The sequence below is a fragment of the Parus major genome, chromosome 1A (assembly GCF_001522545.3).
Source record: "Parus major isolate Abel chromosome 1A, Parus_major1.1, whole genome shotgun sequence".
In the NCBI taxonomy this organism is placed as follows: Eukaryota; Metazoa; Chordata; class Aves; order Passeriformes; family Paridae; genus Parus; species Parus major.
The window spans coordinates 64320068-64333360 of NC_031773.1; the positions used below are offsets into that span (position 1 = coordinate 64320068).

Here is a 13293-nt window from a genome sequence, read left to right on the forward strand (position 1 = left end):
GGAAGGAAGGAAGGAAGGAAGGAAGGAAGGAAGGAAGGAAGGAAGGAAGGAAGGAAGGAAGGAAGGAAGGAAGGCTCATCTTAATAGGCTAGGTCTGCTCTGAGTAGGAGGTTGGACCAGATGACCTCCAAAGTCCCTTACAATCTAAATCATCACATGATTCTAAACAAACGGGACTTTTCTTGTAAACCTATCTGTTCAAGAGACTAAAAGAGATCTAAAAATCAAGATTGATTGGATAGGTACTTACTGTTACAGCAAAAATTACAACTAGTCACAAATAGCAAAAATATTATTTCCTCAGATATACAAAAAATAATGACCCTATCATTTGAGCATTCAAGTCTGGTCAGAGGAAAATACAATGTATAACACTTTTATCACTTTCCCTAAGCTTTCCCACTGATGGAACACAACTTTTTAGTTATGTACTTCGCTGCTTCTCTCTCAACTGCAGCCCCTCTTGTTGGATTGCAAAAGACTCAAGGAAATGGTGTTGTTGAATACAAAATTCTGTGAATGTCCTAATGGAAAATGTTTCACTGTATAACTTCTAGGAAATTTAGCCTTACTATGGGAACGCTCATGAACTGGGAACTTGATTTTTACTGCCTTTTTGAGTAAGTTAATTACATTATGATTCCTAGCAATTTTTCATCAAAGCAGGAGGCCAACGGTTTTACCATATCTTTTATGTTTTGCTTCTCTAGAAAGTATCACAAATGTAGATCATTGTTAAATGGTGGTATTTGTGCTTGTAAGTTTAATCCAAAATAAATTTGCCATAAACCAACAATAAAATTATATTTTATTGTATATAATAAAAATATACTCAAATATAATACTGACATTCAAGAATTGGATTTTGCCACAGTGAGCTAATGAAAAGAGGAATCTTAGAGGTATATTGGGTGAAAAATAGGTAATGCATAAAGTTTATTGTTTTCAGTCTCCTATTGTATGTGTTACTTGACAATGCTTTGGGGTTCCAGCTGTGGACACAAACATGGTCAGATGAGCAACTAAACAAAAATAACAACAAAATAGGCACAGAGACTCTGCTGATGCCAGTGTGTGTACAGACTCAGTTTCCTCACCCAAAAATCCCACTGAGGTGTCTACTTCCATCCTACTCACTCTAACCACAGAGAGAATCCCTTGTTATTTCAAGGAAGATATTAAAAGTCAAAATGGGCCATATTGCACTAACTTGAAGAATAATTACTATAATTCTTCCTAGTGCAGTTAGAATATGCCCAACAAGCTCTGTTGGTTTATATGTCGGCACTTTCATGCTTGCATTTGTGTGCAGAGCTGTAACCCTAGGAGCTATCCTTGTGTTCACCATGTCCATCTCTGTGTTTTGCCAGTGTTTTGATGTGAAGTTGTTTTTCAATCTGCTTGCAAGTCTCTGAATCAGCACCAAAAGAGAATTAACTGCTTTCAGTGATTAAAGGCAGATACCACTAAACACTTTCAAGACATAATTACAGAGCATTTTCACTCCTCTGCTATTGCTTAAAGGAGTTTGAGTTTCTGCTGATAGTTATCCTCTAACAGCTGGGACCACTGTTGACCCAAACACATGGATCTGATCTATGTGGTACCACCATGGTCCTTAGAGATATCTGGTTAAGGTGTTTGTCAACATCAGGCCCAAAGCATGAAGGAAAGGTTACTCGACTTTTATGAAACACACAAGTACCATTGTAGAATTATATTCTGTTTTCTCTACTTTTATCGTGACTTTGTTGGTAGTATTTCTATTTCTTTCCCCTCTGAAAAGACCACAGTTTAAAGCCTCTCCCCACCAAAGATATATTTGCTTCCAGCGGGTTTATAGCTTGACATTTTTGGGCTTTTATTCCCCTTGCAGTACACCTTTAAACATTTAAATATTTTTGGGCTGTGTGCATCTTAGAAGGAGCCACAGGTATTTCCTGAGACAAGGAAGGTGCAGAGACAACAAAATTCTCCCTTCTCACCACAATGTATATGCACCCTCATCTCCCCCCACCCTTTTTTTTCCCTTTTTTCATCATCATCTACTTAAAAGTATGGATTTAAAAGATCACTCTGTCCTTCTTCAGATGAGGGCATCTTATCACCAGTAAATTATAAGGCTGAGCCACTGCACAAGATGCTATAAAGACAGTTCCTCCCCTGAAAAGCTTACTATAAGACATCACAGTTGGAGACAACACACCCAGAAAAGAAAAAGAAAACTGAGACTTGTAGCGGTATTTGGCAAAAAAACAGGTAAATTTTCATGTGGGCAACACCCCCCTGTTAGGAGGAGATCGCGGGTAAGACCTGTATGACTACATTAATTACTGCTCAGCTGTACTTACCCAGCCAAGCTAACACTGGGGGAAAACAAACAACTAATCCACAGAAGTTGTATTCCTGAGCGAGAAGACAGGGTGCTGGGCAGGTATCTTGGTTTAGGGCAAATTTTGGAGACAGCAGCATCACAGCAGCTCAGGATTTTGATCTGAACCCTGGAGCCTCCATAGATCTGGAGAAGGCAGCCTCCCTGACCTTCCCAAATTGTAGTATTTTGAGGGCTTTTTCTGCTACTGTTCTCTCACTTAATCCTTTTTAAAACCACTGCCAAGGAGGGAAGAAGTTCCAAAGACGAGAATTTTACAGTTCTCCAAGGTCCCAAAGGTGTGAACTTGGCACAGGTGGAGAAGAAGTCTGTTTCCTCCTTCTATGTCCCTCTTCCTACCCCTACCCACATAGTCCCTCCATACTATTGGAAAATTTAGATTTGAGCTTAGCTGTAACAAAACTCTCTACTCCACTAAGGCTCAGCTAAAAGACCTGATGAGGAAATTCTGCTGATGAGACATCTGGGCTTTGTTTTATGCAACCAAAGAGTTAAAATTATTGTCAGAAATACCATAATGTATAAAAGCTGCAAACACCCGACTGTAGTGTCAGACTTCCAACTTTTACAAATGTATTTGTCTCTCCTATTTGTAAATGTTATTTGAACAGCATATTGTAACAGCCTAACAAGAAGCAGTCTTTCTGATGACGTTTGAGACTTTGCTCCACTGTATGGTAATATTTAACACTTAAAAGATTTATATTAGAAAATAGCGTTTTAAATGTCTCAGTCCTGTTACCAGTAAAGTCAGAGGGGGTTACCATCAGCTTCAATGAAAGTGGCATAAGGGCCAAGATTTTCTGTTTTGTTCCAAGAGTCAAGAAGTCTTTCCAAAGGCCCCCCTACTCCTTAAAAAAAAATAAAAATCAATCAATCAAAGTTATCAAGCATCCATCACTGCCATGGCCAGACATGAACATCCATCGAGACCTCTCTAAGTCAGAGTTCCACCACACAGAGTCTGTTGAGCAGAGAAACATTGTGTATTTATAAGTGTAGGACTGGAAGGTTTCTGTTGCCTTTTAAGATATTTTCTCACAATGTCCAATACACCATCCCATTTGTTCTGAGACAAAGATTCTAATCTTATGCACACACTTCAGCAATAAAACTGAACATGAACAAGTAAGTAGTACAATCTGATCCATTAAAGGGATTAGAGTCTGAGTAAAGTCAGCAATCTTTGAATAATTTTCTTTCTTTACGATTGATAGATGCTAAATTGAATTATATAAATGAACAAACCAGCCCATAAATATTTTAAATCCATATTTTAATTTAAATAGCACAAGGACAAACATTTATCTTCAACTGAGTTTTCCCACCAGCCTCCAGAATCAAAATGTTTTACTTTGTTCGTTTTTTATGCTTTATGCTCAGATTTTTTTAATAATTATTTGGATCATGCATTTTGCATTTCTGTTGATCCTCAGATGTGAATAGCAAAATCATATCTAGCTTCTTGACAAAAGTCTACAGGAAACATGGAAATTACATATACTAATATTTAGTTTATTCTTCTCTTTCTTACTGTTTATCTTCCATTTTAGTAGTTTATTTGGAACGATAAGCTCTGTTGGAGACCTTATACTGTGCATATGTGGGCTGGGACACTCTTTACTAGTCCAGGTTGCTCCAAATCCTGGCTGTGAACACTTCCAGGGATGAGGCAGTCACAGCTTCTTTGGGCAACCTGTGCCAGGGCCTCACCAACCTGTTTCACCTTTGGTGCCATGATTTGGTGTTCTGCATGAAGTGCCCTAAGTGACTCTTTAAGTTTAAACACAGCCAAGACAAGTTTCATCCCAGAAGTTTATAAGGGACAACACGGTAATGTCACGCAAACGTGATCCAGTGACTTAATTAAAATCAAGCTAGCAGAGACAGAGTGAAGTTGTACATCTGAGAGTCCTGGGGGAACGCTGCAGGAGGGTGAAGGCCTAGAAGAGCTAGGAAAAGGTACTACAAGGACAGGGAAAAAAATCTTACAAACCCAAACCAAAACAAAGCAATACGCATTTTATAGGGGGAAAAAAAAAGTCAGAATCCAGTTGTATATTTTAAAAGGGAAAGGTTAGGAAAACATTAAAGGAAAGTACCCAAAGAGTTAATTTCCAGCAGCTCTTGAGGCAGCAAAGCCTGGGAAGGCTCCTGGCGCCCTCTGGTGTGAGGCGGCAGCAGGAGTGGAAATTTCCTCTGGAAAATAGCTTTGTCCTAAAGTTCCGGCAGATAAAATGACTGCGAAAAATGAATGCGTCCCAATGGGAAGAGGGGTAATTTGACTCCCCAAGAGAAGCCTGATTGGGGTGCAACTTATTTTTGGGGTGAGGGGGAGGAAAGGAGGAAGGTTGCTTTATATTTTTATTCTTTTTGGTTTTGCTTGTTTTTGGTCTTTTTTAAAATTATTTTTCTCTGGAGTCTCGCGTTGGGCCGGCTGCAATATGAAGAAAGGAGCCCTGAAAGCCGGTAAATGAAAACCTCGCAGAATCCTCGGAATAATGGTTGCAGCATGACAAACTTTTTTTAAAAATAACAAAACCTTCCAAATTATGTGTGCCTGTTTCCCTCCCATCTGGAGTTTTCAAGGGAGGGATAGCCTAAAAGAGCACGGAGGAGAAATGTGTTCTTCCAGCATGACTTAAATACTAAAAAGGAAAAGCCTTCGAAAAAAAGAGAAAACAAACAAACAGACAACAAAACAGAAAAGGCATTCTTGACTTGAAGCACTTTTCCCTTAAAATTGAAGGATGCTCCCTAACCCAAATCGACACCCTTAATTTAATTGCCAGGAGAGTGAGGAGCGCTCTCTGCTAGCAGGCTACGAATTCACATTTTTAAAAATATTTTTTTACATTTCTACAATCATTAACAGCGATAATAGCTACTTGTGAGGAATAAATACACAAAATGCAAAGGGGCCGACAGAACAAACCGGCAGAGCAAACATCAAGGTTTTTCCTTTAGGTACCTGCTGAGGAAATATACTCTGGTTTTAACCTCTAAAATTAAAAGGGGGGTGGGGAGAGGTGTTCATGCTAATCGGAGACAAATACACAGAGCTTTCCAGCTCCTCTTTACCAGCTGTTTTTCCTTCATTCCTAGTATCTTCCGGCAAATATATCCTCCGACCCCTCCCAGGAGACGTGATTTTTGGCAGGAGCCGCGTTTTCATGGGGGGCGGTCCGGCAGTCGGGCCGCGGTGGGGGTCCGCCCCCGCGGGGTGTCAGGTGCGAGATGGGAACGGGGGTTTCAGCTGGCACTGGATTGCAGCTCGTCCTCTCGGCACTCCTTCCATGCGGGCAGGAGCCGATGGGCTTCTCCTTCAGCTGAGGACAAATTTACCTAAAAACAAAACATAGGCTTATTATCTTTTTTCTCATTTTTAAAATTTAATATTTTTGTTCGTTTGATTTTGTGTGTTTATTTGGTTTTTGGGTTGTTTTTTTTTTTTTTTTTTCTTTTAAAAATGAGGCTTTTCAGGCAAGTGCTTTCACCTCCTGATCTCACAACGCATGACAAAGTTAGGGGAAATTAGCGGCAAGTCCCAGACGGCCGCTGTGCTTTTTTAATACCAACCAAAACATGCTTCCTTGGGATAAAAAAATGCTAAACTAAACACAGTTAATTTAGTAAAAGCCAGCACATTTGTTATCAAGATGCAGGCGAGGGTCGGCACCTATCTTAGTTTGTAGACATACACGCGTGGTGCCCTTCCACTTCAAGCTCCCCATCGAAGTGCTGTGACAGGGAAAAGATAGTCGTATTTTTTTATTTTTTTTTTTTTTTTAATTTAAGGACCCATTTTACAGGCAGCGATAAGTCAAAGCAAACCGTAGTCGAATTCTTGTAGGAAGGGTCATGCGCGGGCGGATTTGTCCTATTAATAGGACAGGAAGAGCCGGGAGAGCAAACGCCTGCCCTGAACACAACGTGGAATGTTATTTGAGGTAATAGGATTGAGAGCAGACACAAAACCAGTACTTTGTGGGCGTTCAAACGCGTCGTTACTTCGCGTTAAATAACATTTTAGAAGACTCTAAAACTTTAGAAGGCTCTCCCGGATTTTCTGCTGGAAGGATGCGGGATTAGTTGGAAGCATTTAAAATGGAGAGGAAAAAAAACCTATCCAGACGACAGCTCCCTGGGGAAGCTAATCAACATTATAGATAGTAAACGTTCCACTATTGAGGGCTACTTTGCCGCAATTGGTTTCAAATCATAAACATATAAATACAGGAGATAATTCTGAGATCACATAGGAGTTTACCTGGAAATGACGAGAGAGCAACAGAGCATTTCCGAAACTGTCAGTACCTTTCAGGGAAGTCAGTTAATGCTGAAGGACTGATAGTTGGCGAAAACAAACAAACAAAAATACCCCCAAAAACCAGGACACCCCCCGAACCCCAACATGGCAGCACTTAGGAGGAAACATACAATATTTCTAAAAATTCATTTCTAAAAATCCTGCTCCCTTAATTGTTACTTTTGTAGTTAAAATATTGGCTGACACTGAATTAAAGATCTCAGTAACGTGGTTACAGACGTACGGAACATTTAAATCATGACCCTACCAGTTTAAGAAGTAAGCATTTTAGGTAAAAAGACCCTGATAACTATTCATTTTCCTTAATTAGGAATTAGTGGATTTTTAAGGAATTCTTTTTACAACAGAGACTTCACAAAACAAGGTTTCAGAATTTTTTCTTGTATTGACCTTCCTCTTCACAAGCAGTAAAAAAAGTAGAGTTCAGGAGGTGCTGGATTTTTGGCTGGTTGTATTTTATTTTATTATTTTATTTTATCTTGAGCTTTTATTGTTGGTTTTTGTTTTTTTTTTCCAGTATCCACTTTATATCCATGTTTATTACATTATTCCATTACTAAGAATTTCCAAAAGAAAAAAAAAAAAACCAAACCAAAACTATGGAGGCGACGAGTAGGGCCTTACTGTACTTTTTTAATTAACGAAAAGACAAAATTTCTATTGACTTAGGGTGAAAGGGAACGAGGCCCTATGAGAATCACTACAGGGACGAGGTGTATTTTTCCTTTCTCTCCACAGCCTTGAGAGGCTAAGCGGACAATGCGGCACAGCCGGCGGCTGCACCATCCCGGGGCAGGGCTGCTCCGGCCCAAGCGGCACGGAGCCGCTCCCAAACCCCCTCGGGATCCCTCCCCACCGTCCAGGATCCCTTCCCTTGCAGGGGGAGGGCACACGAGTGGCAGGCGGCAGCTGCCCTGCTCGACGGGCACCGAGGGACCGGCGCGGCAGCGGGAGCCAGAACCAAGGTAGGGGCTTTGCGAATATTCCCTTCCAAAGCAAAGCAAAAAGGGATTACACTGAATTATCAAGTACCCCACAACATCCTGCTTCCATTCACGTTTCAAATAAGTTACTTTTCTAATAATCCATTAGCTGCTTTAAAGACCAATGTTACTTATTCACCAGTGCTCCGTGAAAGTTATTTACTTGAAAATTCTTTTCGATTTCCAGTTACTCTCCACATAACATGCACTACTTGAAGAAAGCAAGAGGGCTCTCAAACAAGAAAACTCAGAGTTAGTCCCTCGTTTTGCAAGACGACACGCCACTCGAGCTCCTAGTTTCATTTTTAATATGAAGAATATTATTTTCCTCCTTGCTAAGCATTCACTGTTCCCATGGATCTTCCTGGCAGGTGCTGGGTGCTGAAGCCTTAGGAGAAAACAGGCCACCTTTTCAGAAAGGCCTAACTATGGACCTAAGCAGCCTCACTTGAAGAGCTCACTTTAACAAGCAATAAACCCTACGACTTCGTTTCAATCCCAAATTCAATGTACCACGATCAAAGGATCACATAAACAATGTGAGCACTACAGAAACAGTGTAGGAAAGTTACAGCCAAAACGGGAATTAAAAAAAAAAAAAAAAAAAAATTGAAAAAGGGGTCTCATAACCGAAAAATGCTTTTAAGAGATGTGACCGCCGCAGTCTGGAGCAGGACCTGTAGAGTCGTGCGTTCTCTGAGGAAGCACAGGCAGTGCGCTCCGGCCGCCGTCCCACGGCCACCGCAGGCGTTACGCGGGCTGCAAATGCCGCTGCCCCGGCAGCCGCCCGCGGGGGATGCTCAGCACAAGGGCCGCCGGCTGAGAACCAAAACCACCGGGGGGAGAGAGCCGAGGGGGCCCCCGACTCCCACCGGTTATTTTTATCCGCGTCCGCCTTTCCTACCCACCAGATATTCGCTGCGAGGCGGGGCGATAGAAGAGCACAAGTCAGCGGGGCTCGCAGGGACACAGAGCCCAGCACCGGGGGCGAAGAGCCCGCGGCATCAACACGGAGCCGGGCGGGGCTGTGGCATCGGGCCCGCACGCTGCCCTCCCTGACCGTTAAATCAATAACAGAAAGAGTTAATTACCTAAACCCAAAATACTGAGGAGATATCAGTAAAGCAAAGAAAGAAAATAAAAAAGCAACAAAAATACACCCACCCCCCCCAAATACCAGTTTAGGACAGGCGGGCAGCAGTCTGGGAGTCCGCACTGCTGGCTCCCGGAGACTGAGCTGCTGCTCGGATTACCCTCCGCGACATTCCAACCACCAAGGGAAGGAACATTCTTTTTTTTTCCCTGTTGGCTTAGTTATTTTTTTTAGTTTGGTTTTTGTTTATTTGATTGTTTTCCCTCCTGCAATGTCTCTTCTGTTTTCTGTATGAAGCAGCAACCCCGTCCCTGTGCACGAGGCCTTGCAGATTCTCCCAAAACAGCTCAATAAAGGGTAAACCCGGGACTGAGAGATTCTGATTGGCATTTAGTTTTTATACATATAATATTTATAAAGTACATATTATATATTTATATATACATATATAAATATATATCTAACCTCGCCCTGGCCTTTTTCAATATATCGGGAAAAAATCAGACTCGAGGTAATGCGAAGTCAGTAACACGAGCAGCTTTTCTCTGGCTCTGTCTGACAGGCTTTGTCTCTATGTCTGCGTGAGACAGCGCTCAGTCTGAACCAACCGGATTAACCAGGACGATCCCCGGGTGATCCTGAGCAGCGTGACAAACCGCACTGATAAAATATGACCGTGGCACTCTCTGCAGACACCTCGGGATTGTTTTACAGTGGTACATCCCCGGTTATCCCTCTGCTCGTGACTGCTGGCCGCCGCGCTGGCTGCGGCAATTAAAATCCACCATCGCATCCGGGGAAAGTTTTAAATCCCAGGATTCACTTTGTCTTCACGAACAGTGAAACAAATGCAGGTGTAGTGACACGCTCTCATGTTAAAATCGTGACACGGGGACAACGCTTTTTTTTTTTTTTTAGTTATTTTTAAAAATAATATTTTTAAATAAAAAATGTACTGTTCAGAAGTAGCGATAAACCCATGTAAAAATCGCGACAAGGGTGTAATGTAAGTATTTTTAAAACAATCGGTATGTGTTTCATAGAAGGGTTAGTATGATTTTCAGCAACCTTGTCTTTGGAATACACTTTGGCGATCCAGAATGTTACGTGCTCTGTTACTCGGGAGGAAAAGGACAGACCGGGACCCCGTGGATGTAGCCATTTTGGGGAATTTATGTTAGATCCAAGGACAGGAGCCTCGGGGCGAGCAGCCCGTCCCTGCACCACTCAGCCAGCCTCGCCATTTTACAGAGCCACCGCTCCTGCGCATTAAACGGGACAGCAGAGGATGGGGTGGGATCACATCCAGGAGTGATTAACAAGCGTTAATCCGGGACTGTGGAGGAGCCAGGGAACCTCTACAGGGGTATGCGAGCAGACACAGCCCTACGCCCACCGCGCCCCTTCAGCACTGCTTCCAGAGAGCCCAAGATTTAAAAAAACCTGATTATAACAAGGGAGTAGAACCGCGACCTCTTCGCGGTCTGTGTTTCCAGGCACGGCCCTCCAGGCGAACACGACTGTGTCCCCCGGCGAAGGGGCGACCGAAATGGAAACGCCTGTGGGCCGCCGGGCCCTGCCCCTCACGGCGGAGAGGGCTCTGTGCCTCGCCAGAAGGGGTCTCGCTACCCTGCACCCGTCCCGCGGCTTCCCGGCCGTGCCACCCCGCTCGGCTCGCAGGGAAGAGCGGGCTCGGAGCGACGGGTGCGGTGGCTGAAGACGGGAGGGAGCCCAAAGAAAATGGAGGCAGGCGGGATCGCAACGCTGACTGGCTGCATGGCGGCCGAGGGGCGGTCCGAGCTTCGTGCTGAGGAGGGAGCGAGTGAGCTTCCCCCCGGCCGCCTGGGCTTAACGGGGACACGGTAGCGACACGCCGGCCAATTGTTCCCGGGCTGCGGACACGGCGTCGCCCCTCACGGCGCGGCCCCTCAAGGCGCCCTGGGGATGTTCCAGAAGGTTCCCCGCGCGCGGGCTCTGCCAGCCCGGCATGGCGGGCGGAGGGCGCCCCCTGCTGCCCGCACGCAGCGGTTACGGGCCTCAGGGGCACCGGGACAGGTAAACACGAAAAATACAAAAATCCTGTGGGGAAAAAGTCATCTTTCAATGCTGGTTTGGCATCCTTCAGTATATACGCCTCCTCTCCCGCCCCCCACACCTGATAAGTGTATAATTTTTGTCAGGATTTTACCAATTTTTTCATCTAGCAGTGAAAATCGAAAGTGCAGAGTTGCCAAGAAAAATGAATGTTGAATTAAACTCAGCTGACCAGTGCAATGCAGTTTATTTTCCCAGGTTTTTTTCCTTCGAAAGTATGTGTCCATTTTGTCGCCCCTTTATGATGATTTTTGGTTCCTTTAAATAGCCCTGAACGTCAGATCGCAAATACTGAAATGTAAATCTGGTTTGTCTAATCTGGAGTTTAAAATATTCTTGTGATGTCAGAAAGTGATGCTTTTAAAATATTTTCATTTAATTAGGAAACGCTAAGAGGATTTCTGCAAGGAAAAAAAATAAAGGCAAGGAAGCTCAGTTTGAATTATTTATGTGCTATGAACTATCATGATTGCTGCTGCAGCTTTTCAAGTACAAAAATGGAGGATTTTCTCGCTTTTCATTTCTAAAACCTAATTCTTTAATTATTCAGGCATGCAAATTACTGTGAACAGGGATTAATTATGCAGGTAATCAAGGTTTTATTCTAAGTTTACTTTTAAAAAGCGAAGGTTGGCTAATACTATGTACAGGGTTGCTGACACTGGACTTGTGCACTGAAATACTCCTTTAAAGTGTGATAACAGTTTGGTATTTCATGGAAGTACATGGGGTAGGAATGAATTTGTGCCTTGCATAAGCTAAAGAACACAATCCACAGCATAAATCTTGTCCTGTGAGAGAGAATGATCTCCTTAGGACCAAGTGCTCATCATCCCCTTTCTTCTCACAGAATCATAGAATATTCCAAGTGTAAAATGGACCCAAAAGGATCATAAAATCCAACTCCTGGCCCTGCGCAGATACCCCAGCAATCCCACCCTGTGCATCCCTGAGAGCGTTGTCCAAACACTCCTGGAGCTCTGGCAGCCTCGTGGCCATGACCATTGCTGGGAGCCTGTTCAGTGCCTGACACCTTCTGGGGGGAGAACCTTTTCCTGATATCCAGTCTGACCCTCCCCTGACACAGCTCCAGCCGTGCCCTCGGGGCCTGTCCCTGGTCCTAGAGAGCAGAAATTGGAGCTGTCCCTCCACTGCTCCTTGGGAGGAAGCTGTGATGAGGTGTGACCTCAGTCTCTTCCAGATAAAAAGCAAGAACTCTTCCCCTCAATGGTGTGAAGAAAATTACATTCTGTACAGTATGCCTTGAAGTGGGGAGGACAGAGGATGTTTCAGATTGGAAAGAAGTGCAAGTAAGAGGAAAGGGGAAGATCTTTAATTCCACCGTTTTGTCAAGCTGACTGACCTCTGTCAGGGGTGGGATCTGGTGCCCTCAGGGGTCTGTTTCCTCCAGGAAGGTGCTGCATCCATTACACTGTCATGGAGTTTTAATTCGCCTGTGCTCAGACTCTTGGCATTGGCTATCTTGGTTTGGCTGCCAAAGCACACAAATTCAACCTTGGCAGACTGTAAGATGGAGAAGCTCAATTTGTGTGCATAAACACTGCTCTCCGTCATTTAATAAATGATGCTGTCAGAAGTACCACAGAAGTATACCATCACTGAGCACTGGTTAGATTTTGCAGCTGTAATCACACTTAGATGCTTCAATTAGCAATCCCTTACTTAAAGCTGATGGGTATACTCATAAACTTTCCAGATATAGAAGTGGCATTATATCTTCAGTATGACTGATTTCAGTGGGATTATAATTTGTTATGAAAGACTTTCTGCCAGCCCTTCAGACTCATATATTCCATTGTAAAGATGAGTGTAAGTCCCTGAAGAAAGTGAGGCTTAGGGCAGGGAGTGGTGGGAGGGGGCCAGTGCCTGTTTCAAGGGTCTCTTACAAGCTGTCAATCACTTCAGTGCTTCTGGCTTTAAGGCATGTCAAGTTAGAAAGTCAAGATTTGTGGATTCGCCTGCTTTGGATGCTGCTTAATTACGAGTCCCTTTTGGTCAGTTATGGAAATAAAGCCATACCCTACACAAGGCTTTTTTGGTGTTGGAGAAAGAGGGATGTTACATACTTCTGTAAAAAGAGCTGGATCTGTAGAAGTAAGGAGTAAAGCTATCTTTTTCATTGTCCAAAGAGAATTGTTACTTGTTGTCCAAAGAGAAGAAAATGAGAGATTTTTAATATGTCAGAGGAATATTTTGAAATGTTAGGACAAGAGTTAAATGAGAATGGGGCAGCCTGAGTCTTTTGGAGGGCTCATGACTCGTTTCATCTTCCTCCCTCCCCAGAACTCCCATTCCATTGCAATTGTTTGAGCCACTTTCTGGGCAGCAGGGAGGCGTCCACACCATTAAAAGGGCTATTTTATTTCAGACTGACAAAAAT

The 13293-nt window shown here is 43.4% G+C and overlaps 1 long non-coding RNA gene across 1 annotated transcript; it reads right to left on the reverse strand.

Annotated features, from left to right (window-relative positions):
• Nucleotides 1-3651: 3651 nt before the first annotated feature.
• On the reverse strand, nt 3652-8701 carry LOC117244474. The gene is made up of 2 exons (XR_004497651.1): nt 8614-8701; nt 3652-5737 (listed from the first exon to the last, which is right to left on the reverse strand). It is a non-coding gene; the product is annotated as an uncharacterized LOC117244474 (long non-coding RNA).
• Between the last annotated feature and the right edge of the window lie 4592 nt (nt 8702-13293).